The following is a 24,784-nucleotide window of genomic DNA, read 5'->3' on the forward strand; positions in this document are numbered from 1 at the left end:
TGACAAGTTACTAGGATTATAAGCTTTCTTAGCTTCTAAGTTTTCTCATAAGTAAATGAGATAATGTGCTTTTGGAGAGTTGGTGTGAGTACTATAAATGAAGCCGCCAAAGCAATGGTTGACCAGAGCAGTGGTTGATGTACAGTTAACTTTGGATGAGTGACTGAGTGATGTTGCTGTTCCCTAGTAAAAGAGAATCCTCCAGTAGTATGCAGGTAAGTTATATATGTAGGTATGAACAGTGTAGAATTGATAGTCGCTCCCTAGAGCATCAGCATGAAGGTTCTTAGCTTACAGTGGTGTGGGGAGGGAATGGTTTCATCTATGTGGCTCCTTTAGCAATGGTGGTATTTTCTTTGTCACTTCAGTTTTGATTCTTCTGGACCTTTTTCCCAGGGCCCATTTAAACTTTCTCAGCAAAGCTTGACCAGTTTTTTGCTGTAGGCTTCAGGATGTTCCATGAACATTTTCTGTTTGTCACTAGGAACATTTAAAGTGTTAATTTCCTGGAATTTTTGGACTACTTCTAAACATTCAGTTGTGAGTTAGGATTTTATCCAGACCCTTTGGAATTTTTTTCTACATGTTTATCACACATCTAAACAGATATCACTTAGGAATCTGAGATGCAAAAGTAAACAGCACTTAACCTGATTTTTAAAATTTAATTGCATGTTTACAGTGATAGCTTGCTAGAAAATGTTTCTAGCTGGAGAAGCTTGCAAATAGTTTTTCCTTTCTGGTAATGCATTTATTTTTTGTAATAAATTTGGCCTTTCCCATCGAAAATTCAGTGTGAATTTAATACGTGAAACTTTAGTATAGCCTTAAATGTTTGACTAGTGGATAGAAATGTAAGAATCTTCAGGATTTTTGGATGTGGTTAATTTAAGATTATAGACAGAGCTAACAGGTGTAGAGAACAAACCCCCAATCTTTTTCATTTGAAAATGGTTGTATTTATACTTTACTTTTAAAAATAGTTTCTTATTCAATTTCAGATTGTTAATTAGCTAGGAATGTCTCAAGAATTTGTTACTGTAGTTGGAGAAGCTATAGGGAAAAAGGGATGAGAAGCCATCTTAATTTTGTTCCTTTAACTGAAAATAGGAAACCAGGTTATGAAAATACTTTATATCTTTGGGTGTGGGAAATATAGTTTATGTTGTTTGCAGTTTTGTCCATAAAATGATACTCCTAGTTAGTACTCTGAAAAAGAGTTGAAACTAAAAGAGATTGTGTATATGACAACATTTTATAAACCAGTAATTTAAGCCAGAGGATGCTATAGAAAGTACTTGTATGCAATAGTCTTCTGACAGTTGGATTTCAAATACTTGATTGGTCTTCATATTTTTGTCATTCATTTAAAGTAAGCAGAATTTGGGTCTGTTAACGTGAAGCATTATGAAACAAAATGGGTTCATAGGGAACACACCCCTAGAAGCCCAGGACTGATTTTCGAAATCTTAGTTAGCCATGATCTGTTTACAAGGTTAAATTTTGTTTTAAAGGTGCCTAGAACACTGTGGGTTGATGGTAAAGTTATCCACGTGAATTTTTAAATTACACTGTTGTTACATGTAGCATCTTAAAATATATTAAGGATCAGTTCAAGAGGTCCCCTCACATTTACTTTGTTAAAACAGAAATCCTTTTTAATAATGGTTGTGACAAGATTATCTATTATGCTTTTCATATAGACAAATGTTGGTAAAAGGCAGTAAAGTTGGGTGTGTTCTGAGGTAAATGCCATTATTTCATAAAAGAAAAGATTCTCAAAAAAAAAAGTCAGGCTAAATTGGTAATTTCCTCTTGGATGTATATATAACTGTATGACTGCTACTTACATGCATTTGTTAATATAGTTGACCCTTGAACATTGTTGGGGTTGGGGTGCTGACCCATCATGTAGTTGAAAATCTGCATATAACTTTTAACTCTCTGAAAACTTAACTACTAATAGTCTCTACTGTTACCTGGAAGTCTTATTGATAACATAAACAGTCAGTTAACACATACTTTGTATATGTATTATATACTGTACTTTTACAATGAAGTAAACCAGTCAAAAGAAACTTAACCAAGAAAATTATAAGAAGAAAATATATTTATAATTCGTTAAATAGAAGTGGATTGTTATAAAGGCCTTCATCCTCATTGTCTTTACACTGAATAGGCTGAAGAAAAAGAAGGATTAGTCTTGCTGTCTTGGTGACAGAAGCAAATCTGAGTATTAAGTGGACCTTTACAATTCAAACTAATGTTGTTAAAGAATCTACTGTGTATCTTCTGTCTTCAGGCTTTAAGTTGCTACTGGCAAAGATATAAATCTTAGAGTTAGAAATAAATTACACAAATTGTGTTAGGTTAGTTTAGGCTAACCTTGTGATGTGTTTAGGAAAAGTTTAAATGAAATGTTGAAAAGCTATCCTACATTATAGACAGAAGACAGTAATAGTCGGGGTCAGAAGCATTATCTTAAGATGGCTGTAACTGGGTGTCTGATTCCATTTCTGTCTCCACTTTTTTAATTCTGCTATAGGTATTAGAGAATGTGTGAATTGGAATTATTTAATATATCTGTTATTTGTAATTGCTTTCTTAAGTAAGGCCTTTTGGTTCGACATTCGGTCATTTCGTAAATGTGCTGACCTAAACTTGCGTCTCTCAGAAGGAAATGCAGCAATTTAATATGACATCCTTTTTTTTTCCTTTTTTTTTTTTTCTTTCTTTCTTTCTTTTCTTTATTTTTTTGAGATGGAGTCTCACTCTATAACCTAGGCTGGAATACAGAGGCATCATTATAGCTCATCAAAGTCCCAAACTCCTGAACTCATGTGATCTTCCTGCCTTAGCTTCCTGTGTAGCTGGGATTATAAGCTCACATCACCATACCCAGCTAATTTTTTAATTTTTTATAAAGATGATGTCTTGATATATTGCCCAGGCTGGTCTTGAACTCCTGGACTGAAGCAGTCTTATTGTCTGGGCCTCCCAAATTGTTGGAATTACAGGCATGAGCCACCACGTCCAGCTTTAGTATGACATTCTTTATTCTTTTAGAAAGCTCGGAGATACTGATGATGCATCCTGATAGAAATTACTTCCACTTATTTATTTACTTACTTAAAACAACTTGGTAAAATTGGAAAAAGCAGGACCGTAAATACTAACTATATTTGTCATCAGCAGTTTATAGCAAAACTCAGAAATAATAACTGAAGTGGAAATATTTAGGATGTCACTCATCATACTTTTTTTGAACATGTAAATTTTTTTTTTTTTGAAAATTTAAGCATGCAAAGTAAAAATTAAAAGTTTTGATTAAGTTGTGAATTTCAGAAATTTACCTTGGTTATGGTTTCCTGAAGTTAAAAGGGATAGAGCATTAGTACATAAATGTTCTGTTATTCTCTGCGTAAGGGCAAGATCCGACTTTGAACCAGATCCTGGATTTCCTCTCTTCTTAAATTGAATCCTTTTTTCATTTGTAGTATAAATCAATTAGCCTTTTGATGCTGTAATTTTATTTGTATATGTTGTATATGAGATTTATATCTCTCTTTGTATGCAGGCATTTCACTGCATTTTTGGTCATCCATTTTCGTGTTTCCCTAGCAGCATGTTTGCTTTACCTGTCTTCATCTAGGTTTCTACATCAGCAGGGACAGATATATTAGCTGGTTTAATTAAGCTTTCTTTGCGAGTTGTACCTTACTTGCTCTGTTGAGTGTCAGTTTTACCTTCTTTTGCAGCAGGCAAAAGCAGTTCATGGCACAAATGCCAGAAATAGCATGCAAACCACTTTGTAATGTCATGCAAACTAATTTCTGCTATGTCCTTTTCTTAATGCTTGTCAGGGTTACTGTTTACATAAGAGTTAATATTTGGCTTATGAAACTAGTGTCAGATGAGAAATTCAGCATCCTTCCCCACTCCAGATAAAGAAGATGTGGTCATTGTGGACTGCTCTGAAGTCTGCCAGCCCTCTATCCTAAAAGTTGGTAGATAAGTTATTATATCTTGATATATACCCCTAATTCATATAAGGGACCAAGAGAGATTAGTTACTCCTGATTTTTTCTGTTAGAAGATAAAGGGAGTTTGGTTTGTATCTCTATTAGAGTAATGAGAATAGAGGGCAGGGATAGATGAGGGAGATATTTTACTCTGAGGAAAAATCAGCAGGACTTGGACAGTGACTAGATACAGAGAATTAAGGGGAGAGTTGAATCAAACATGACCTCAAGATGTCATTTGGGTCAGTGAAGGTGCCATTGTTGTGGTTGAAGGAGTGAGTCGATTTAGGGACTGGCTGAAGGGAGTACGTAGGTCAGACTGTCCGGGTATGAGGCTCATGAGCCTATGCAGGGAGAGAGGTTTTAAATCAAGTGGCAGGATTCAATGTGGGCTCTTGAAGGCAGAGACACTCAATTTGTACTTTATTCATCTTGAACAGAATTTGGGATGTACCTATTGTCAATCGAATGAAAATGCTAGCTTTTTCCCTGTAACTCAGTGGTTCTCATCTGGGATTATTTTGCCCGCAAGGGACATTTGGCAATGTTTAGGAACATGTAGGGTTGCCACAACTTAGGATATGCTACTGGCATCCAGTGTATAGAGACCAGGATGCTGGTAAGCATGCTACAGTCCGTAAGACAGCATCTTCAGCCTTCCCCCGCCACCCCCAAAATTTTCTGGCTTCTGATGTCAATGGTGCCAAGATTGACAAACACTCTTCTAACAAATGGCTAGGAAGTTAACTTCTCTAAGCTTTGGTTTCCTTGTTGTGAAGAGATGATGTCTACCCCAGGTTTGTTAGAATTAGATGAGGCAGGGTGTGTGCAAGTGCCTGGTATGAAAGAGCTGCTCAGCAAATGCTAATTTCCCTTATCTCACTTGACGAATAGATTTAGGGAAATTTTGATCTTTTAACTGCTAATTTCAAGGCTTCACATATATATATATATATATATATATATATATATATATATATTTTTTTTTTTTTTTTTTTTTTTTTCTGGGAGATGAATGGGATGCCTGGGAAACATAGAGTAGCTTTTATAATCTTAATGCTTTTCTCATGGTTTTATCAAATTATGGTTTTGATTCTGCTTCGCGTTTGTACTATTTAAAGATTTAGTATTTAGTGCTCACTTAGCAGTAGACAGGGAAGTTAAACCCTTAATACATATCAATGAAGTTAAACCCTTAAATTTTATTTATTAGTCTGCAAATACATTTTATGTATTATTTATTGCTCACAGAACTGTTAGTATTTGAAAGCAGTTTTACTATTCTTTGAAGTCAAGACCAAAATGTACTGAATTATTTCTCATGGAAAATGCTAGAACTCCTGTGTCTGTTACCTTTTTCCTTTTTATCCATTTATGAATTCTAAGTAGGTCCCTCCCTGAAGTCAGAACTCTTCCTTAGATTTCCTTTTTAGGGCCTTCATTTGGTGACTTTCTTTTGTTTGTCAAGTACCTTTTTACTTTATTTTGTAAGATGTTGAATGTTCCCTCCAGTTTTTCGGTGATGTTAGGGACAAGACCACCTATGTTTACATTTCTGATACTATTCCCTTAGTGATGCCTTCCAGTCATAGCCTCAGTGTTTAAAGTCTATTACATGTACATTGTTGTGTGGCATTCTCAGTTTTAGGGAGTCACTGGACTTCTTTGCTGCTATCTCTTTTAAGAAAAAAACTGGTTTACTCTTATTATACATTACTTTCTGCATCTGTAAAATGGAATTACCAGAGGTAAAAGTCCTTGAGTTCGGTAAATTATGTGTTGAACTTATTAATGTACGTTTTATTAATTACAGATGGAATTTAGAAATAACATGCCTGTTTTTCATCTTAAACTAAGATTATTTAAATATTCCATTCATTAATTAGTTGGTTAGGAAAAATAGCTTTTGAGGAACATCACTTAAAATGGAAAATAATAATAGAGTACATTTTGTGACAGCAAATAAATTATTGTTTAACTTAACCCTATAGGATTCGAAGTTGGTAGCTTTAAATGATATTAAGTTGTATTTGACCATCAGCTGCTTTTAAAGGCTTATGTGGCTTTCCATTGTGCCTGTAGTTATTTAGGTCTGGAAGCACAGGGTGTTAAGAATGCCACCATAATGTCTTTTCATAAGGATTTGGTTTGCCATAGCCTGTAAAATTAAGTTCACCAATTAGCTGTTTTATGAAATAAATGTGATTGGTTATGGGTGGGGGGAGGTATTAGAAGGTATGAAGGAATCAAAAAAAAACTTTTTTTTTCTACCCCCTCCCTTCTTTCCTTCTGTCCCTCCCTTCTTCTCTCCCTCTGTCCCTCCCTTCCTTCCTTCAATCTCTTTCTCCTCTCTCCTTCCCCACTTCTTCCCTTCCGCCTCTCTTCCTCCATTCCTCCTTCCCTCCCTTTCTCTGTCTTCCGTATTGCTAATAAAATAATTGTTGCTCACTGAAGGCTTTAAAAAACACTAGTTGCATGCTTAATATAGGATAGCAACAAAATGGACAGGTTTAAAAGATATGTAGATATGATTCCCCTTTCCCCCATCCTTGTACCGAATTTCTGTCAAACCCAGAATAATTTATACAAATTGATGTATCAATAGATGGAGTATTATGCCCACTTTTTAATTTAATGATAAAAAAATGCCATATTCTTTCCAGAGTGGCAGTATAATTCAGGTATAGTTGTTTTACTGTTGAATGTAAATTCAGTTATAGTAGAAATATTTATGTTCCTTTCAGAGATTTTTCTAAAATCATCTAAAATTATGTTAATTTTAAAAAATTGAAATAACTTTAGACTTACACAAAAGTTATGAAAATAGTACAAAAAGGTCCTGGATAGCTTTTGTCAAGTTTCTTCTAATGTTAACATCTTATATAACCATAATATAATCATTAAAACCAGGAAGTTCACATTTATAAACTATCCTTTTCCTAGTTTAGAATCCAGTTTGGGATCTTACCTTGCATTTAGTTATCATCATGTTAGTCTCCTCCCATCTCTTAAAAGTCTTTTTTTCTCCCATCTTTTATAAATGTTACACTTTTGAAGAGTACTGTTAGTTATTTTTTAGAATGTTTCTAAATTTGGGGTTGTCAGATCTTTACCCATGATTAGCATGTCTTATGATGGGTGAAGTTAATGTTATCACCTGGTTAAGCCTGTGTCTGCCACATTTCTTCCTTATAAAGTTACTGTTTTTTCATTTGTAATCAATAATAAACGGTAATTTTAACCTTGTAGCTGTATAATAATTAGTAATTCCTTTGTAATTAATACCTTCCTCTAGAGGGGAGATACTGCAAATATCCTATGCCCCATCATATTTTTCAGGGGCCAATTTTGCAATATCCTGTGTTCCATCATACTTTTCATGGGCCAGTTTTGCAATCTATTGATGCTTCTTACTGGCAGCAGTTACTACTGTGGTCTTTGCTTAATGGCGAATTTTCGATTTCACTCATTCTTACTATATTTGGAATTCTACAATTAAGGAAGTACTGTCCCCTTTTCTTAGTTTATTAATTATCCAATTTATTTACATGGCTTTTTGGATATTTTACTTTATGGGGTAAAATCCAGTGTTTGTTGCTCAAGTCATTCTAGCTTTGGTTATTGAGGGCACTTGCAAATTTGTTCCTGTGTCCTTTCTGCAGTACCCTCCCACATTTTGTGAGCACTCATTTACTTTCTGATATCACGTGATGTTATCGGTGTATCTTCTATTTTTCCTGCTTGCACCAGCCATGGAATCAACCATTTTTCCAGGGGAGCTGAGTTCATTTTACTCAAGAATTATATCTAGAAACCCGGATCTGGGTGCCAGGTGTGCTCCATGCTACTGGGTGTCCTTGCTTCTAGGCTCTCTTAGTAGACAGAACTAGCAATATATGTGTAGTAAAATGTATGAATACATACATTTTTTATTTTCATATCTATCCAGCTGTGTATACAAATTAAAAGCTGTGAGTGCCAGCAATGTTGCCAGTTCTGTTCTCCCACCACAGGGTCCATTTTGGTCTTTTTTCCTATTCAGGCCTTTTCTCTTTCCTTGTTATTTCCTTCTCCAAAGGTGAAAAACTGTTCTCAGCCATAGTATATTGACTTATTTGTTTCATATGAGTACACACAAACAAAAGTAGTTTCAGAATTACTAACCTATTCATTCCCCAGTGACACACACAGTTTTAAACTAGAGTACAATATTTGTCTTTAACTTGGTAGTATTCTGTTTTCAGAAGTTACTTGGGTTCTTTTCATCCTTGCCTAGGAGTTACCTTAGTCATTTGTCGTAAAATTAGGTTCACTTGTTACTGTTTGTATGCTGTTTTAAGTTCCTCCCACTTCCTGTTTCATCACAGCACAGCATCCCTCCGGTATTTGTCTGTGATGAAGATCTGTTCTTAAAAGGACTGGATTTGCTTTAAGTTGGGTACATCCGTAATTGCTTTGCCAGATAGCAGTTAAGTTGAAAGGACCTGTGCTTTGGCAATCATTCTCTTGGGCTTGCTTGCCTGGATTCTTAGTTACAGCTCTCATTTCTACATCTTTTACATTTAGGAATTGATATCAGCTGTGACCCCATAACTGTCAGTGCTTGAAACCGTGTCCATTGTCTAAATCTTATTTGTTCTGGATACACAGTTTTAGACGCACTTGCAGTCTGAATACTAATTATCTTATTGCTGTAGTAAATAATGAATTAAATTATTTTGCAGATCTGTTCTTTATTGGGTTTTTCTTTTTCAGATAGAATCACCACAAGATTTATCATTTTAAAGTGTGTAATTCAGTGGTTTTTAGTATAGTCACAAAGTTGTATATTGATATAATTTCAGAACATTTTTATCACCCCAAAAAGAAACTCTTTACCCATTTGCAGTCACTTCCTGTTCTCCCCTTTCACCAGCCCCAGGTAAGCACTAATCTACTTTGCCTTTATGGATTTGCCTGTTTTGGGCATTTTGCGTAAATGGAGTCATACAATATGTAACCTTTTATGTCTGGCTTCTAGCATGTGTTAGTACTTCATTTCTTTTTGTTGTGGAATAATATTCTGTTGTATGGATATACCACATTTTGTTTATTCACCAGTATCTACTTTTTGGCAAAAAATAACACTATTGTGAACATTCATGTGTGGGTTTTTGTGTGTACATGGTTTCAGTTTTTTCAGATGTATACTTAGGAGTAGAAGTGGTGGGTCCTGGTAATTCTATCTTTATTGAGTAACTGCCATAGTAGTTGAACCATTTTTTCATTCCCACTAGCAGTATATGAGGATTCCATTTAATTAATTTCTCCACATCCTTTCCAACACTTTGCTGTTTTGTTTTTTTTTTTTTCACTGCAGTCTAGGGAGTATGAAGTGGTTTTACACTGTTGGTTTTTTTTTTTTTTTGAGAGACAGAGTCTCCCTCTGTCACCCAGGCTGGAGTGCAGTGGTGCAATCTCGGCTCACTACAACCTCCGCCTCTTGGGTTCAAGGGGTTCTCCTGCCTCAGCCTTCTTAGTAGCTGGGATTAGAGATGCGTGTCACCACGCCCAGCTAATTTTTGTATTTTTAGTAGAGACGGGGTTTCACCATGCTGGCCAGGATGGTCTTGATCTCCCGACCTTGTGATCTGCCTGCCTTGGTCTCCCAAAGTGCTGGGATTACAGGCATGAGGCACTGCACCTGCCTCTCACATTGTAGTTTTGATTTGTGTTTCCCAAATGACTAATGATGTATCAAGGGTATTTAGCATGGATTTTCCATGCAAAAGAATGAAGGTGGGCCCTTATCTCATAGCATATGCAAAAATTATTTCTGCACTCTGACTTCTAATCTGTTGGTTTATAAGTCTTTGCTGATGCAAATACCACAATGTTCTGATTGCTGTAGGTTTTGTGGCAAGTAAGTTTTAAAACTAGGAGGTGTGATGTGCTTACTGGTTATTTGTATATCTTTGGAGAAATACCTATTCAAATCATTTGACCATTTTGTAATTTGGTTATTTACTTTTTTATTGTTGAGTTTGTAAGAGTTCTTTATATGTATGTGTGTACACATGTATTTATTCTGGATATTGGATAGGAATATATTCTATACTTGTACCAGTATACAAAGATGTTTACATAAGAGGGTTCACTGCAGCAACGTTTATAAGATCTGTATCAGAGATACGGTTTGCAAATATTTCTCCCATTCTGTGGATTGCTTGTTCACTTTCTGAATGGTGTCGTTTGCATCAGAAACTTAAAATTGTGGTGAAGTCCAATTTATATATTTTTTTCTNATATATATATATATATATATATATATATATATATATATATTTTTTTTTTTTTTTTTTTTTTTTTCTGGGAGATGAATGGGATGCCTGGGAAACATAGAGTAGCTTTTATAATCTTAATGCTTTTCTCATGGTTTTATCAAATTATGGTTTTGATTCTGCTTCGCGTTTGTACTATTTAAAGATTTAGTATTTAGTGCTCACTTAGCAGTAGACAGGGAAGTTAAACCCTTAATACATATCAATGAAGTTAAACCCTTAAATTTTATTTATTAGTCTGCAAATACATTTTATGTATTATTTATTGCTCACAGAACTGTTAGTATTTGAAAGCAGTTTTACTATTCTTTGAAGTCAAGACCAAAATGTACTGAATTATTTCTCATGGAAAATGCTAGAACTCCTGTGTCTGTTACCTTTTTCCTTTTTATCCATTTATGAATTCTAAGTAGGTCCCTCCCTGAAGTCAGAACTCTTCCTTAGATTTCCTTTTTAGGGCCTTCATTTGGTGACTTTCTTTTGTTTGTCAAGTACCTTTTTACTTTATTTTGTAAGATGTTGAATGTTCCCTCCAGTTTTTCGGTGATGTTAGGGACAAGACCACCTATGTTTACATTTCTGATACTATTCCCTTAGTGATGCCTTCCAGTCATAGCCTCAGTGTTTAAAGTCTATTACATGTACATTGTTGTGTGGCATTCTCAGTTTTAGGGAGTCACTGGACTTCTTTGCTGCTATCTCTTTTAAGAAAAAAACTGGTTTACTCTTATTATACATTACTTTCTGCATCTGTAAAATGGAATTACCAGAGGTAAAAGTCCTTGAGTTCGGTAAATTATGTGTTGAACTTATTAATGTACGTTTTATTAATTACAGATGGAATTTAGAAATAACATGCCTGTTTTTCATCTTAAACTAAGATTATTTAAATATTCCATTCATTAATTAGTTGGTTAGGAAAAATAGCTTTTGAGGAACATCACTTAAAATGGAAAATAATAATAGAGTACATTTTGTGACAGCAAATAAATTATTGTTTAACTTAACCCTATAGGATTCGAAGTTGGTAGCTTTAAATGATATTAAGTTGTATTTGACCATCAGCTGCTTTTAAAGGCTTATGTGGCTTTCCATTGTGCCTGTAGTTATTTAGGTCTGGAAGCACAGGGTGTTAAGAATGCCACCATAATGTCTTTTCATAAGGATTTGGTTTGCCATAGCCTGTAAAATTAAGTTCACCAATTAGCTGTTTTATGAAATAAATGTGATTGGTTATGGGTGGGGGGAGGTATTAGAAGGTATGAAGGAATCAAAAAAAAACTTTTTTTTTCTACCCCCTCCCTTCTTTCCTTCTGTCCCTCCCTTCTTCTCTCCCTCTGTCCCTCCCTTCCTTCCTTCAATCTCTTTCTCCTCTCTCCTTCCCCACTTCTTCCCTTCCGCCTCTCTTCCTCCATTCCTCCTTCCCTCCCTTTCTCTGTCTTCCGTATTGCTAATAAAATAATTGTTGCTCACTGAAGGCTTTAAAAAACACTAGTTGCATGCTTAATATAGGATAGCAACAAAATGGACAGGTTTAAAAGATATGTAGATATGATTCCCCTTTCCCCCATCCTTGTACCGAATTTCTGTCAAACCCAGAATAATTTATACAAATTGATGTATCAATAGATGGAGTATTATGCCCACTTTTTAATTTAATGATAAAAAAATGCCATATTCTTTCCAGAGTGGCAGTATAATTCAGGTATAGTTGTTTTACTGTTGAATGTAAATTCAGTTATAGTAGAAATATTTATGTTCCTTTCAGAGATTTTTCTAAAATCATCTAAAATTATGTTAATTTTAAAAAATTGAAATAACTTTAGACTTACACAAAAGTTATGAAAATAGTACAAAAAGGTCCTGGATAGCTTTTGTCAAGTTTCTTCTAATGTTAACATCTTATATAACCATAATATAATCATTAAAACCAGGAAGTTCACATTTATAAACTATCCTTTTCCTAGTTTAGAATCCAGTTTGGGATCTTACCTTGCATTTAGTTATCATCATGTTAGTCTCCTCCCATCTCTTAAAAGTCTTTTTTTCTCCCATCTTTTATAAATGTTACACTTTTGAAGAGTACTGTTAGTTATTTTTTAGAATGTTTCTAAATTTGGGGTTGTCAGATCTTTACCCATGATTAGCATGTCTTATGATGGGTGAAGTTAATGTTATCACCTGGTTAAGCCTGTGTCTGCCACATTTCTTCCTTATAAAGTTACTGTTTTTTCATTTGTAATCAATAATAAACGGTAATTTTAACCTTGTAGCTGTATAATAATTAGTAATTCCTTTGTAATTAATACCTTCCTCTAGAGGGGAGATACTGCAAATATCCTATGCCCCATCATATTTTTCAGGGGCCAATTTTGCAATATCCTGTGTTCCATCATACTTTTCATGGGCCAGTTTTGCAATCTATTGATGCTTCTTACTGGCAGCAGTTACTACTGTGGTCTTTGCTTAATGGCGAATTTTCGATTTCACTCATTCTTACTATATTTGGAATTCTACAATTAAGGAAGTACTGTCCCCTTTTCTTAGTTTATTAATTATCCAATTTATTTACATGGCTTTTTGGATATTTTACTTTATGGGGTAAAATCCAGTGTTTGTTGCTCAAGTCATTCTAGCTTTGGTTATTGAGGGCACTTGCAAATTTGTTCCTGTGTCCTTTCTGCAGTACCCTCCCACATTTTGTGAGCACTCATTTACTTTCTGATATCACGTGATGTTATCGGTGTATCTTCTATTTTTCCTGCTTGCACCAGCCATGGAATCAACCATTTTTCCAGGGGAGCTGAGTTCATTTTACTCAAGAATTATATCTAGAAACCCGGATCTGGGTGCCAGGTGTGCTCCATGCTACTGGGTGTCCTTGCTTCTAGGCTCTCTTAGTAGACAGAACTAGCAATATATGTGTAGTAAAATGTATGAATACATACATTTTTTATTTTCATATCTATCCAGCTGTGTATACAAATTAAAAGCTGTGAGTGCCAGCAATGTTGCCAGTTCTGTTCTCCCACCACAGGGTCCATTTTGGTCTTTTTTCCTATTCAGGCCTTTTCTCTTTCCTTGTTATTTCCTTCTCCAAAGGTGAAAAACTGTTCTCAGCCATAGTATATTGACTTATTTGTTTCATATGAGTACACACAAACAAAAGTAGTTTCAGAATTACTAACCTATTCATTCCCCAGTGACACACACAGTTTTAAACTAGAGTACAATATTTGTCTTTAACTTGGTAGTATTCTGTTTTCAGAAGTTACTTGGGTTCTTTTCATCCTTGCCTAGGAGTTACCTTAGTCATTTGTCGTAAAATTAGGTTCACTTGTTACTGTTTGTATGCTGTTTTAAGTTCCTCCCACTTCCTGTTTCATCACAGCACAGCATCCCTCCGGTATTTGTCTGTGATGAAGATCTGTTCTTAAAAGGACTGGATTTGCTTTAAGTTGGGTACATCCGTAATTGCTTTGCCAGATAGCAGTTAAGTTGAAAGGACCTGTGCTTTGGCAATCATTCTCTTGGGCTTGCTTGCCTGGATTCTTAGTTACAGCTCTCATTTCTACATCTTTTACATTTAGGAATTGATATCAGCTGTGACCCCATAACTGTCAGTGCTTGAAACCGTGTCCATTGTCTAAATCTTATTTGTTCTGGATACACAGTTTTAGACGCACTTGCAGTCTGAATACTAATTATCTTATTGCTGTAGTAAATAATGAATTAAATTATTTTGCAGATCTGTTCTTTATTGGGTTTTTCTTTTTCAGATAGAATCACCACAAGATTTATCATTTTAAAGTGTGTAATTCAGTGGTTTTTAGTATAGTCACAAAGTTGTATATTGATATAATTTCAGAACATTTTTATCACCCCAAAAAGAAACTCTTTACCCATTTGCAGTCACTTCCTGTTCTCCCCTTTCACCAGCCCCAGGTAAGCACTAATCTACTTTGCCTTTATGGATTTGCCTGTTTTGGGCATTTTGCGTAAATGGAGTCATACAATATGTAACCTTTTATGTCTGGCTTCTAGCATGTGTTAGTACTTCATTTCTTTTTGTTGTGGAATAATATTCTGTTGTATGGATATACCACATTTTGTTTATTCACCAGTATCTACTTTTTGGCAAAAAATAACACTATTGTGAACATTCATGTGTGGGTTTTTGTGTGTACATGGTTTCAGTTTTTTCAGATGTATACTTAGGAGTAGAAGTGGTGGGTCCTGGTAATTCTATCTTTATTGAGTAACTGCCATAGTAGTTGAACCATTTTTTCATTCCCACTAGCAGTATATGAGGATTCCATTTAATTAATTTCTCCACATCCTTTCCAACACTTTGCTGTTTTGTTTTTTTTTTTTTCACTGCAGTCTAGGGAGTATGAAGTGGTTTTACACTGTTGGTTTTTTTTTTTTTTTGAGAGACAGAGTCTCCCTCTGTCACCCAGGCTGGAGTGCAGTGGTGCAATCTCGGCTCACTACAACCTCCGCCTCTTGGGTTCAAGGGGTTCTCCTGCCTCAGCCTTCTTAGTAGCTGGGATTAGAGATGCGTGTCACCACGCCCAGCTAATTTTTGTATTTTTAGTAGAGACGGGGTTTCACCATGCTGGCCAGGATGGTCTTGATCTCCCGACCTTGTGATCTGCCTGCCTTGGTCTCCCAAAGTGCTGGGATTACAGGCATGAGGCACTGCACCTGCCTCTCACATTGTAGTTTTGATTTGTGTTTCCCAAATGACTAATGATGTATCAAGGGTATTTAGCATGGATTTTCCATGCAAAAGAATGAAGGTGGGCCCTTATCTCATAGCATATGCAAAAATTATTTCTGCACTCTGACTTCTAATCTGTTGGTTTATAAGTCTTTGCTGATGCAAATACCACAATGTTCTGATTGCTGTAGGTTTTGTGGCAAGTAAGTTTTAAAACTAGGAGGTGTGATGTGCTTACTGGTTATTTGTATATCTTTGGAGAAATACCTATTCAAATCATTTGACCATTTTGTAATTTGGTTATTTACTTTTTTATTGTTGAGTTTGTAAGAGTTCTTTATATGTATGTGTGTACACATGTATTTATTCTGGATATTGGATAGGAATATATTCTATACTTGTACCAGTATACAAAGATGTTTACATAAGAGGGTTCACTGCAGCAACGTTTATAAGATCTGTATCAGAGATACGGTTTGCAAATATTTCTCCCATTCTGTGGATTGCTTGTTCACTTTCTGAATGGTGTCGTTTGCATCAGAAACTTAAAATTGTGGTGAAGTCCAATTTATATATTTTTTTCTTTTATTATTTGCACTTTATATGTCTAGGAAAGCATTGCCTGATTCAATATGATGAAGATTATAAGCATTTTATAGTTTAACTCTCATACTTGATCGATTTTGAGTTAATTTTTGCATATGATGTGAGATAGGGGCCCACCTTCATTCTTTTGCATAGAATATCCAGTTAACCTAGTACTATTTGTTGAAAAGACTATTCTTTCTCCATTGAATGTTTTGACACCCTTGTCAAAAATCAGTTGACCCTGAATTATGGTTTACTAGACTCTCAGTTCTATTCTATTAGTTTATGTCTTTGCTGATGTAAGTGCCATAATGTTTTGATTACTGTAGGTTTTTTAGTAGGTTAATTTTGAAACTGGAAGTGTGAGTTTAACAGTGTTTTTCTTTTTTCAGATTGTTTTCTCTATTCTGGATCCCTTGCATTTCTATATGAATTTTAGAATTAGTTTGTCCATTTTTGTTAAAAAAAAAAAAAGAAAAATAGTTGGAATTTTCATAAGCATTGCCTTGAATTGTCCTTTACTTTGAGGATATAATATTCTTACATAGGTACAGACATAAGACTTTTTGAGGACTATGTTTGGGTGTGACCTGTCCTAGGTAATAAGCATTTTCACAGAAATAGTTAGAAGGCCAAAAGATACATGAAAAGATGTTCAATCTCAGTCATGAAGAAATGCAAATTAAAACAAAATTACAATTTTTCACTTGTCATATTGGCAAAGATTAGGGTGTAGCGATGACTAGTGTTGGGTAGATTGTGGGGAAAATAGAAGCTTCTGAGTTAGAAGTTTTTGACACAATCCCTTTGGTTTGGAGATCAGTTGCTATCAGAATAAAAAATATGCACAACTAAAAGTTTCACTTTCAGGAATGTATCCTATACCGGTACCTGCACAAACATACCAAGAAGTTTGTACGGGATGTTTACTGCAGCAACATTTGTAATAGCAAAAGACAGGAGTCAGCCTAAATGTCATCAAGAGGACTAGCTAAGATTGAAGTACTACCTGTAATGAACTGCCTTGTGAGCCATTAAAAAGAATGAGGCAGGTCAGTATGTAGGATGACATAGAATCCAAGATGTATTGAATGACGAAAGTTATCGTGTTGTTCTATTAGTAATTTAAAAAAAAACACCAGAAATATTTATACATACACCTGCATAGAATATGACTGGCAGTATGCACAGAAATAGTTAACAGAGGTTACTTCCGGGCAGTAGGACTGGAAATCTCATTAAATCCTTTCTCATTACTTGACTTTTTTAAAAAACAATGAGCAGGTTTTTATTTTCTGAGAAATCATTAAAAATGATTTAGTAATGTAAGTAAAATTAAAATTAGTACTACTCTTTAGGAATAAGATGCTTGTTTTCTGTCAGCTTGATTGTTTGGTATATAATCCCTGCTGGTTTCCAGAGGTAAATGCATTTTATTGTAATTTTTATTGCTATATGGAAAATGGATTAGAATTAGCTCTTTGGTACAAATATTCAATAGCATTTAGAACCACATTTTTCATTTCTACCTATTGTAAGTATGGGAGAAGAAGTTGATTTATCTTTTAAGAGTTGTGATTGTGCTAGTTTTTAATTCATCAAATGAAGAATATTTAAGAATATTTAATTCTTTAAGTGCAAAAAATATTTAAGAATACTTAAGTGCTTCGAAGCCTGATTATGCCATTGTTCTTTGGGTTTGTGCACTGAAACTTAAGGTTCAATGTAGAAGGTAACCGTTTGACAGTACCTCCCTTAACAGCGGTTACTAATTCATTTTCAGAAATCTTACTACCACAGGCAATAAGGAGGCAGTGATATCCTTCTGCATTTTGCCAGACTATTCCTAGAATTTTTAAGGTTAGAGCGGACCAACTTCCCATCCCATTTAAAAATGGGACCAACATCTCCCCTAGAGACTTTCTGGTAACTGGAAACTTTTATCTGTTGATGCTGGTTCTGTTTTTAGGGAAAATGTCATGCTTCATGTAACATATCTTAAAATATTTCAAGGTGCCTGTCACATCCTTTATTTAGAAATCTTTATAGAAATCCAATTAATGATCTGCTACCACCCTTCATACTTCTGTAGGCGGAACTTTCCTAATTCCTTCTGCTGATCATGTTAACACCTCATTTGCAGAAATGTCACCATGGTATACCATGCTTGGTAGCAGGCTCTCATGATGCCTTAACCTGAGTATAGACTCCTCAAGGTGTGGTTGGATTGTTGGAAAGTATTCTAGGCTCATTGAATTCCTTGGACTAAAAAGCTGCCTTTCTCATAATCCAGTTTAGGATAATGTTTACCATTTTAGCAATAGGTTTGCACTGAGAATGCTTTTACAGCTATTTAAATGATGTTTGAGGTCAGCTTACCCATGTGTTTATCTGAATTATTATTGTAGAGCCTCAGCATCTGGTATGTTAGTAGCTGTTTTTTCAGTGTAGTAGAAGTTTTTTATTTATATATTTATATATTTATTTACTTTCAATAGAATTAGGGTCTCCCTATGTTGCCCAGGCTGGTCTCGAACTCCTGGGCTCAAATGATCCTACTGCCTTGGCCTCCCAAAGTACTGGGATTACAGGCATGAGCCGTGGCCGTGTAGTAGTTTTTTACATTTATCTCTAATAAGTATACATATGCTTTTATAAATGTTGAGGTGGTGGTATGTTGCCTCTTCTCATTGATTCTGCCTGATAGGCTTGTTTGAATTTTGTTTTAATTATGAGGCAAGGCGGCTATCCCTCTCCAGCCTAGAGTTAGTCATCTTGGATAAGTGTGTTATTCAGTATTTATCTGAGTTGTTGATAAAATATTAACAGAATAGAGCCTCATGGTACACCTAGTTGTATTGAGTTATTAATACTGCTGGCTCACCTATCACAGATTACTCAGTTTAGCTGTGTATTTTCATGTAACAGTGTTTATAAAATGTCTGGTTGGCATCAGAAGACTGTACAGCCTTATTCTTAGACATGGTGTTTTTAAATGATTGTTTTCTCCTTTTCAAAAGTTAAAAAAAGAAAACTAAAGATTTTTTTGGTGCATGTATGGGAGAAGAGGAGAGGTGGAAGGATGAGAAGATTCTTTGCAGAAAGTTTGCTTTTGGTTAAAAGAAGCTGTGTTCTTAGATCTTACATCTAGTCTCACTATACTAAAATTAGTCCTCTGAACTTGATCTACTTTGAAATTTTTGAATTACCTGACTAAATATTGTACAATAAGAAGGAGGGCTTTTAGAGTTATATATTGGTTCAGTTCCTGGCCACATCACTGCCTAGTTTTGTTAGTTTCTGTTTATGTTGGGCACATTACTTCTTTAATCTTTAATTTCCTCATCTAATGTAGTAAAAATAATGCCCCCTTCTGAGCGTTTTCTGAGGATTAAATGAAGTATTAGAAATAAAGCAGTCAGCATCAATACTGGCACTTAGCAACTTAAAAAGAATAACCCTACTCTTTCCCTCCTCCTCTTCCTCTTGCTGCTAGTATTCTTCTTCCTATTACATTTTTTCCTCTGACTGCTACTGTGATAACACAGGCATGACTAAATGTGAAATCAGTAGAGTTTTAGACTTTTTTTAAACTCAAAGCTTCAAAATAGTAAAAACACCCTATTTCTTGCAGATCCTTTAAGGATAAATAGTTGGTCTTTTAAAATGAAAGTGACCTTATAAATCACTCTACTATAAGGACACATGCACACGAATGTTCATTGCAACACTGTTTACAGTAGCAAAGACTTGGAACCAACCCAAATGCCCATCGATAATGGACTGGCAGGGAAATTGTGGCACATGTACACCATGGAATACCGTGCAGCCATCAAAAACGATGAGTTCGTGTCCTTTGTAGGGACATGGATGAACCTGGAAACCATCATTGTCAGCAAACTGACACAATAACAGAAAAACACCGCATGTTCTCACTCATAGGCAGGTGTTGAACAGTGAGAACACATGGATACAGGGAGGGGAGCATCACACACTGGGGTCTGTCGGGGGGAAATAGGGGAGGGACAGCGGGGGGTGGGGAGTTGGGGGGAGAGCATGGGGAGAAATGCCAGATACAGCTGATGGGGAGGAAGGCAGCAAATCACACTGCCATGTGTGTACCTATGCAACAATCTTGCATGTTCTTCACATGTACCCCAAAGCCTAAAATGCAATAAAAAAAAAAATGAAAGTGACCTGTGAAAGTTTTATAGCTAGACATTTTTGTTCTTCAGTTTAAGGCTTAAGCCATATAGTTGTTTTTTTTTTTTTTTTTTTTTTTTTAACTAGTCAAGGCCAGTAGTGAGGAGGAAAAGAGTAGAATAAGGTATTGGATCTGTAACTAACTGTGAACAATCAATTGAGATAACTCAGCTGCCTTCAGCCAAGCCGTGTTGTTTACAAGGAAACATTTATTCAGCTTAGTAATTCATGTTGAATTACTTTTGGCTACTTTGTGTTGAATAATATCATTTTGGGGTGTCTTTATCTTTTTTGGCGGGCGGGGATATAGGGTCTTGGTATTTTGCACAGGTTGGGCTTGAACTCTTGAACCTCCGCTTTAGCCTCCTAATTAGATGATGTCTTTGATTATATCTTAATAAAAGGACTGGAAGTGGAAGCAAGGAATTAAAAACACAGATATGAACATACTAATATATTTTAGGCAAGTAGTTGTCTATGAGTGAGTAACCTGCTTGACTAAGATTTTGATTGCCCATCCCTTTTATCTTCTACCTCTTTATCTCATAGTATACTTCGAGCATGAGAACATGGGGAACAAAAATTTCAATAGAAGAGGCCCAATTATTTCTGAACAAGTATGAGAACCATCTGGATATTCTGCTGTTGTTATAATACAGAGCAAATAGAGCATTAGCATTTATGGGAAAGCAATTGGATTGCTGAATCTTCTTTGACTTGTTTGTTGCTTTGGATGAGAAGAGGGTTCTCCTCTTACCTCTTGCTAAAGATTGGGAAAGAAAATTGTTAATCATTAACTTATGGTATTAAATTGTTCCTGTTTTTTTTTTTTTTTTTTTGAGATGGCATCCCACTCTGTTGCCCATGATCTTGTCTTACTGCAGCCTCCACCTCCAGGCAAGTGATTCTGCTGCCTCAGCCTCCCAAGTAGCTACGATTATAGGCAGCTGCTACCACGCCCAGCTAATTTTTGTATTCATATACATATACAGTATATAAATACAAAATCATGTATGTTTTTGAGATGGAGTCTTGTTCCATAGCCCAGGCTGGAGTGCAATGGCACAATCTTGGCTCACTGCAACTTGTGCCTCCCGGGTTCAAGTGATTCTCCTGCTTCAGCCTTCTGAGAAGCTGGGATTACAGGCATGCACAACCTTGCCCAGCTAAGTTTTGCATTTTTAGTAGAGACAGGGTTTCACCATGTTGGTCAGCCTGGTCTCGATCTCCTGACCTCGAGATCTGCCCACCTCTGCCTCCCAAAGTTGTGGGATTATAGGTATCAGCCACCGCACTCAGCCTAATTTTTGTAGTTTTAGTAGAGACACGGTTTTACCATGTGGGCCAGGCTGGTCTCAACCTCCTGACCTCAAGCGATCCACCCACCTTGGCTTCCCAACGTCCCGGGATTACAGATGTGAGCCGCCGCTCTGGCCTAATTCATTCTTGATTATAGGAATGTATAGTTTTTGTTTAGGGATAATAGTGTTAGTTGAAAAACTAAGGAAAAGGTCTGGTTGCTTAGCTTAGTTTTTCATTTATCCTTTCATTTAACAGTTACTGAGTACCACCTATATGCCAGGCATGGTCAGTGTTGGTTTGTGTGACCTGCAGTTCTTGTAGCTATTGAGTTTACCGTGTAGCTGAGAGAAAAAGACATGTTTGGAGGAGCAGTGATAGCTAAGTGGTAGGGGCCTGGGGGTGAGTAATTGGTTCAGGGTTGTCGCTAGACATCACGAAAAAGCTCATATGAAGAATGAGGCCTAAAAGATTAGTGTAGGGTATGGAGTGTGAAGGCTGGATCTGGTCCTTGCCTGTAGAAATGTGCTACAAGCATTTCGGGCAAAGGAACTTGGTGGTAGACCTCCCCTACATATGCCACCTCAGTAATGTGGTTTTGGAATTTATATTTAGCCATTTATATTTAGCCTGAGGCATTCTGAGTCAGTGCAAATCCAGTGTCACTAAATAAAAGAGTTATGTATGTTAATAATAGAGGATTAGCCATCCTTTTATATGAAGGACAGCATTGCTAGGACACGTAAAGCAAACTTATTTGTGACAAATAACAGAACATTGAAGTATAGCTAATAAACCGTGTTCTTATGGTCTTCTGTTAAGTAACATTCCTTTTAGAGATATTCATGGAGTATGAGTGTTTAAAGTGAGGTGGAGGCCAGGTGCAGTGGCTCACACTTGTAATGAGGCTGAGGCGGGTGGATTGCCTGAGCAACACTGTGAAACCCCGTCTCTATTAAAATACAAAAAATTAGCCAGGCATGGTGGCATGTGCCTGTAATCCCAGCTACATTGGAGGCTGAGACAGGAGAATCACTTGAACCTGGGAGGCAAAGGTTGCAGTGAGCTGAGATCGCAGCACTGCGCTCCAGCCTGGGCAACAGAGCAAGACTCCATCACAAAAAAAAAAAAATGAAAATTAAAAAAAAGTAAGGTGGAAACTGTGATTTCCTTGGATAATGGGCCCAAAAGGTGATTGATTAGTAGGGTTAAAGCTTAAATTTGTACTGAAATTTATATTTATTTTTTCTTCCTCTTTTTTTCCCCCCGCCAAAGTCATTATGTATTACTGCAGTTCCAATTTCTTTTACCTTAGGAGGAAAACAGCTGGTACCATTGCAGGCAGAATTCAAGTTCCCTGATTAATGAAGTGGAGGACTGTTTGAATCTTTAATGTCTACTTTTATGTGTAACTTGACCCCTTATTTCTCTTTTGGTTTTCTTTTTTTTATGCAGCTACTCAACAGCTCAGTTTTTCTTTTTCTTTTTTAATTCAGCCCTCGGTTTTCTTTATCTTTTTATTGTCCAAAAACACACAAATGGTGTTTTCTTGCCCACCTTTCTTACTCATATTGAGGATTGGTTTTTCTCAACATGCCTTTTGAAAGTAAATGTGTACTGACTGATGTCGCTTCCCTGATTTTATCCTTAGAGCAGCTAAGATCATTGGTTTCCAGAAAGGAAGCACACACAAGTTCCTGACTTGTGATGGTTTGACTTAGGATTTTTCAGCTTCACGATGGTGTGAAAGCAATAAGCATTCAGTAGAAGAAGTACTTCTGCTTTTCACTTTCAGTACAGTATTATTTATTAAATACGTGAGATAGTCAACACTTGATAAAATAGGCATCGTATTAGATTATTTTGCTCAACTATAGGCTAATGTAAGTGTTCTGAGTGTGTTTAAGATAGGCTATGCTAAGCTATGATGTTCGCTTCGGTAGGTTAGGTGTATGAAATGCATTTTTGACTTGTTACTTTCAACTTATGATGGATTTATTGAGATATCTCATTGTGGTTGAGGAGCATAGTGGATTCTATGAAGATAAACTTTACTAGGTAAAAGACATTTTTTTCAAAAGCAGATTAGTAATATGTGAATGCCTTTGGATTTGTTTTATCTAAGTAAGACTTTAGATTTTATTGTATTATTGATGGTTTGCAATTGTGTTTAACACAGCATTTGGGAATGAGTACCAGATTATTATTTCTGAATCCTGCTTACATGGTAGTGTGTGCTAAAAATTAAGATGTAACACTTTTGCTTTTATTTCACTTTGAGATTTAAAAACTGCTAAAACTTGATATCAGATAGGTGGAAACTTTTTTTTTTTACTTGCAAAAATATTCTCTTAAAAATATTGTGGTAAAGAGATCTATCCTCTTAATGAATTTTAAAGTATACATTATTGTTGGCTGTAGGTACAATGTTGTACAGCAGTTCTCTAGTGCTTGTTCATCTTGCTTGACTAAAAACTTTATGACCCTTGATTAGTCACTCTCCGTTTCTTTTTCTCCTAGGCTCCGCTAACCATCATTCCTCACTTTGATTTTTATGAATTTGTATTATTTTAGATACCTCATACAAGTGGAGTTATACAGTTATTTGTCTTTTTGTGACTGGCTTATTTCACTTAGCATAGTGTTCTCAAGATTCATCCATGTTGTGACATTTTGTAGAATTTCTTTTTTTTTTTTTCTCCAAGCTGAAGTTTTATTTGAAGTGTAAAAGAAACGGTTCTCAAAAAATGCTGGTGAATAAAGCGAAAGGATACGATACAATGCTCTCTTCATATGAGCTAGCCAGCCTATCCAAATACAGCAATTTTGTAGTAGTTTAGAAAGATTATCTGTGCCTAGATTATGAAGAAATTCTCAAGAGTGTGATGCTTATTTCTGGATTTACTCCTCAGTGGGCATGAACAAGAGCCCCTGCTCCTTGGCCATAGACAAATACCCTGGGCTCAAAATTCTTTGCATAGCACCCTTTACCATAGATTTCATTTTCTTTTTCATTCCAAGTTCTTGATTCAAGACTCTTCCCACACTTTGCACATTGTAAATAGTGTTTGTGCCAGGGCTTTCCAGCTCCAATTATCTTCTCGCAGTATATATGGACTCTCCACATCTGGAACACTTCTCAGCACCTTTGTATTTCTGAGCTAATTTAGAAGTATTTGGATTTGTTGTAGACCTGTGAGGCAGAACACTCTCTTGCTTGATGCCCAGTGTCTCCCCATGTGTGCCAGCACCCTGGTTGTAAACAGTAGCCTTTTGGCCCATACGTCTTTCCGTAGCAGGATTTGCAGTAGATCTCTTATTTGCGAATTGTTACAGTTGTGCTGTCTAAATTATTCCTGCAAACCATACATAGAAAGCAACAGCAGTGGCATCTCCTGCCATCACACTGCACCTCTTTGGCATGGTACAGGGTCCTCCCGCAGGCCCCACACTTATTTCCACCTTTCCACGTAGGCATTTTGAGTAGGAGGCAGGAACATGCACCACAGTTGGAGCTAGCAAGGCTGGGCTGGGCTAGAGGGAAGGTCCGGGGAGTCTGAGATCCCTAGTTCTCCTTCTCCCCTCTCCTCCCCTCCCCTCCCCTCCCCTCCCCTTCCCTCCCCTCCCCT

General features: G+C 36.1%; 1 protein-coding gene and 1 pseudogene across 9 annotated transcripts in view; one reads left to right on the forward strand and one right to left on the reverse strand.

The window, feature by feature from the left end:
* Window positions 1-24,784, forward strand: part of ATP2C1 (ATPase secretory pathway Ca2+ transporting 1) — a 172,204-nt gene that overhangs the window by 41,894 nt on the left and 105,526 nt on the right. The window lies entirely within an intron of this gene.
* On the reverse strand, window positions 22,213-24,698 carry LOC108290372 (annotated as a pseudogene).

The sequence above is a fragment of the Cebus imitator genome, unplaced genomic scaffold (genome assembly GCF_001604975.1).
Source record: "Cebus imitator isolate Cc_AM_T3 unplaced genomic scaffold, Cebus_imitator-1.0 Scaffold432, whole genome shotgun sequence".
Classification (NCBI taxonomy): domain Eukaryota; kingdom Metazoa; phylum Chordata; class Mammalia; order Primates; family Cebidae; genus Cebus; species Cebus imitator.